Below are 4,811 nucleotides of genomic sequence, written 5' to 3'. Positions count from 1 at the left end.
TAATCTTTTACAATTAAAAAGTCACTTATTTGAAACCATAGAATTGATAGATGATGTGTGCCATGTAAGTATTAGTTTAGAAACTTACAATTTTAGTGGTGGTATTTATGTGTGGAGAGAAAAATGTGTAACTATCAAGTATTTTAGAAATGCTTTCTAAACTAGAATGACAAAATGCTTTCTAAACTAGAATGACATTTATCCAGTATGATATATTATTTCCCTACTCCATTCTAATTGTTTAAAAACTACCAAGTGAAGTTACAAAAGTTAAACCAATAAATCTGGCATCTTTTCTTTCTTACACAAAGTATCTTCTATAAATGGGGTTATTTAATTAAGCACCCTTCTTGGTGACCGCAGTTATAATCAAAAGAGGCCATGAGACCACAGACTATCACTGACGAAGAGAGACAGTGCAGACACTTTCATCAATCAATAGGCAGTCCAAGGGACAACAGAACACAAGCCTGGGTAACATGAATTTGGTGAGAAAGCAAGCTAAACCTCCTGTGTCTTAATATTCAAAGTGAGTCATTCTATACAATTTTTAACTTTCATACTAATCCAAGAAAGCACCCCCAAAAATTATTCTGTTTAATGGTAGGGAGATCATAACTTTTAAAAACATGTCAATGCAAACATACACATTTTAACTGGAATAACTCATTTTCTAATGATGCATCATTACTGTACTTATAGTTAGTAAAGTGAACAGCCTAGTATTATAACCTATTTATATTCAAGGAACATAGTAAACTAGCTGACAAAATTTACCTATCTTAAAAGAAAAAACACAGTCAGTTGAGATTCAAACAGCAGTATTAGCTTTCTAATGCAGAGGACAATTCTGGCCATAACATGAATGTTAGTAAAGAAGCTCACTGCCATGAATACTTAAGATACATAGGTACTTGGCCAACTTCAGTCCTAAGGGCAATATAAAGCTACTCCAAACAAAACACCCCACAAATCATAAAAACCCAATTCCCTATCAGAGCTTTAGTTCTCTTCTGTCATTGAATCCTCAGAGTACATCCGGCACAGTGCTGCATTAGGGCGGCATACAAAAGCTTCAGTTTGTCTTCCCAACTCCGTTAGCTGTTCTTTGCAAGTATGGCGTAGTAGACACATTATATTTAATTAAGGAATTTGTCCTCATTTCTGTATTGGGGGTTTTAATATCATGGGTTGGATCTTTTGTTTTGCTGTCTTGCTCTTTTTCACAGTCTTGCAATAGGACATTTCTATGATGTTTACTCTCTATTTCTGGTTTTTCTGGCTCTACATCAACACCTGTATCTTCAATACTGACTTCTGTGACTAATTCCTTGGTTGCACAAGTCTTCTCCTTATTTTCTTTCAAATTAACTTTTTCTTGACTCTTCATTGTTAGAATATCTACAATTGTGTGTCGCATCTCTTCAATAGGCTGAGCCCCTGCCAGAATGGCTTTCTCATAGATTGCAATAATATTTTCAACAGGACTTGTGATTGGTTCCATACGTAAAAGACATATCCAATATTTAACAAGCTTTTTGGCATCTGGAATATTTTTAATCAGGTCATTAACTGTGACCAGTATACCTTCTTTTGGACATCCCTCATTAATCAAGTTCAGGCATTCAGAAAATGTGTTGTTTACTTTTTCAGTAAATAATCTTTGTTCATCTTCTTCTGCCATGGTAGTCCAAAAAGACCCAGCTGGTTTTTCTTTTTGTCCTTCAGGCTCATGCTGAATAACTACTGAGTTCAGAGGCCTTTTTAGCACTCTTCCCTTGCCAGCTTTCCACTCACTCAGACGAGCTTTTCTGTCTTCTGTGGTTTCTTTGGGATGAGCTGATCTACCAACAGTTGCTTTTCCTATAGTATGTCTTCGCTGGTCAATGGGCTTCAACTTTTCTATCAGTTTGTCATTAGACAATGAAGCAGGCCTAGCCACAACTTCAGTTGCTATGCTTCTTAACAATGCCTTACTTCTAATTATATCTTGACAAGAACTTGTTTTGACGCTAGGTAAAGCTGTTTTTGATTCTAACAGTTCTTTTTCACGAGGCACTTTCCAGACTGTAACATGGGCAGAGGTTCTACTGATGCCTTGTTTCACAGTGTTCTGGGTATTACTGTGATGACTTCTAATTGGATGTCGCACAAGTTGTGTGTTTTGAGATGTAGTGCTTAGACAGATTTCGTAGTGGCAGTTATACTTGAGGATCTATTACTTTTCACTGTTACACTGCTGGTGTTTACAGGCTGAGGCTTTGTGGCTTTAGGGACAGTGGTTGAAAGTTTCTTTGTTGCTGCAGAACTCTCATCTTTGACTTGTAGAGGTTTTCTAAATGAATTAACCTTAGACTGAACAATCTGGCCACAATAAGATCCACGTACAGGTTTCTTGGGCATGTTAGCATCTTGCTTTAGTTTTTCTGCAGTTATCTGTTTCTTTTCACTATTGTTTTTAAGGTGAAATGCCTGGCTTAATGTCATATGTTGACTTTGGGGATCATCTTCAGTTAGTAACAACTGCAGAGTTTCATTACTATCCTTAGGTTTATGTGTGTCAATTACTATAGTTGAATTGGTTAGTTCATTTGAAGGTTTTAAAGGAATGCAATTTCTCCCCACTATTGTACTATTTTCACTCCCTGCAGGTCTCTTCACATTTTCTTTATCAGCCATTTTTGTTTTAAGTTTCAGCACTTTAGTCCCTTCTTGAACTTGGTCCTCAGATGTCCCAGCTCTCTGACCTCTACTACTGGATAACATCTCATTTTCCTGCTTGTATGCAAAAAGTGTTTCTCTTCTCAACAGATGTTCCTGGAGTTTTTGTTTTCTTTGCTCTTTGAATGCAGACTGGGCCTTCTGACTCGGGGGCAGCTGCAGGTCTCAGGGCACAGCTGGGGTACTCATCGTAGCCTCGGGTCAGGGGCTGCGTCTCCCTATGTTTAAGTCTTTAATCCATCTAGAGTTAATTTTAGTGTAAGGTGTCAGGAAGGGGTCCAATTTCTGCTTTCTGTACATGGCTAGCCAGTTTTCCCAACATCATTTATTAAACCAGGGATTCTTTCCCCATTGCTTGTTTTTGTGAGGTTTGTCAAAGATCAGATGGTTGTAGATGTGTGGCGTTGCCTCTGAGGCATCTGTTCTGTTCCATTGGTCTATATCTCTGTTTTGGCACCAGTACCATGCTGTTTTAATTACTGTAGCCTTGTAGTATAGTTTGAAGTCAGGTAGTGTGATGCCTCCAGCTTTGTTCTTTTTGCTTAGAATTGTCTTGGCTATGCGGGCTCTCTTTTGGCCATTTTCACAATATAGATTCTTCCTAACCATGAGCATGGAATGTTTCTCCATCTGTTTTTGTCCTCTCTTATTTCGTTGAGCAGTGGTTTGTAGTTCTCCTTAAAGAGGTCCTTTACATTCTTTGTTAGTTTTATTCCTAGGTATTTTATTCTCTTTGCAGCAATTGTGAATGGCAGTTTGTTCTTGATTTGGCTCTCTTTAAGTCTGTTATTGGTGTATAGGACTGCTTGTGACTTTTGCACATTGATTTTAAATCCTGTATCTGTTTCTTAATACCTGGGGCAAGGTCAGCTATACACTTGTAATGTCAGACAAAAAGAGGCAGCTAGGGTAGAAAGACAAAGTTCGCATGCCTCATTCATTTGTGGGAGCTAAAAATCAAAAAAAAAAAAATTGAAGTCATGGAGCTAGAGAGTAGAATGATGAATGCCAGGCTGGGAGGGTAGCTGGTGGAGGGGGTGGGGAGTGAGGATGGTTAATGGATACAAAAGTGTAGTTAGATAGAATGAGTAACATCTAGTATTTCACAGCACAACAGGGTAACTACAATCAACAATAATTTATTGTACATTTTAAAAATAACTAAGCATATAACTGGATTATTTGTAACACCAAAAAATAAATTATTGAGATAATGAATGCTTCATTTACCCTGGCACTATTCTTATACATTGTGTGCCTGTATCAAACTAGCTCATGTACCCCATAAGTATATACATCTACGTACCCATAAAAAATAAAAATAAGGATCGCTTCTCAACCTTTTGGCTAAGATCAAGTGTAAAAATAAAAATAAGGAAGTTTAAAGTTTAAAAAAATAACAAAGAAAATTAAAATTAAATAAAAGCTTATTAAATAAGGATATGAAGAATAAAATGCAGCCAGAATGAGATCCCAGTTGGTGGAAAGGGCAATAAACTTTAAACAATTGTTCCCTTTTCTATTCTGCAGTCTCCTTTATGGAAGCCATATGTACGTGTGCATGTAGACAGAGACAGACCAACAGGAGAGAGAAGTTAAAACAAGCTTTCAGAGAGTCTTTATTTCCCACGAGCATCACATAATCTAGTCAGGGAGATGGACAAGTTAAGTTGCAAGAATTGCAAAACAGTATTTTACACTTCACAGTGAAAGTATCCTGGAGATATCAAGCAGGGAATGGTAAACACTGTTACATGAAGGCAGAGAAGCCTTCATGAAAGAGGTGATGATCGAAATGACTTTCAAAGGATGCATAGGAAATTTCAGATGCACCAGGGAGTTAAGGGCATTTCAAACTGCATGCATTGCACCTGCTTCGCTTTGGCGAGTGGCTTTCAAATTTAGCATGCATCAGAGTCACTTGTAGAGTTTATTAAAGCACAGATTGCTGGGCCTCATCCCCAGAGTTTCATATTGAATAGGTCTGAAGTGGGCCTACAAATCTGCATTTCTAACAAATTGGCAGGTGATGCTGAAGCTGAGAACTGCTGGCTTAGGTGCACTGTGAGGAAGAGTAGTGGAGAAAGATA

The 4,811-nt window shown here is 37.6% G+C and overlaps 1 pseudogene across 1 annotated transcript; it reads right to left on the bottom strand.

The window, feature by feature from the left end:
- Positions 1-253: 253 nt before the first annotated feature.
- On the bottom strand, positions 254-2,910 carry LOC116566021 (annotated as a pseudogene). Its single transcript, XR_004275696.1, has one exon. The product of XR_004275696.1 is annotated as a cytoskeleton-associated protein 2 pseudogene (transcript).
- Between the last annotated feature and the right edge of the window lie 1,901 nt (positions 2,911-4,811).

The sequence above is a fragment of the Sapajus apella genome, unplaced genomic scaffold, assembly GCF_009761245.1.
Source record: "Sapajus apella isolate SASKATOON/1434 unplaced genomic scaffold, GSC_monkey_1.0 scaffold42, whole genome shotgun sequence".
NCBI lineage: Eukaryota > Metazoa > Chordata > Mammalia > Primates > Cebidae > Sapajus > Sapajus apella.
This window is presented reverse-complemented; position numbering and strand designations above follow the sequence as displayed.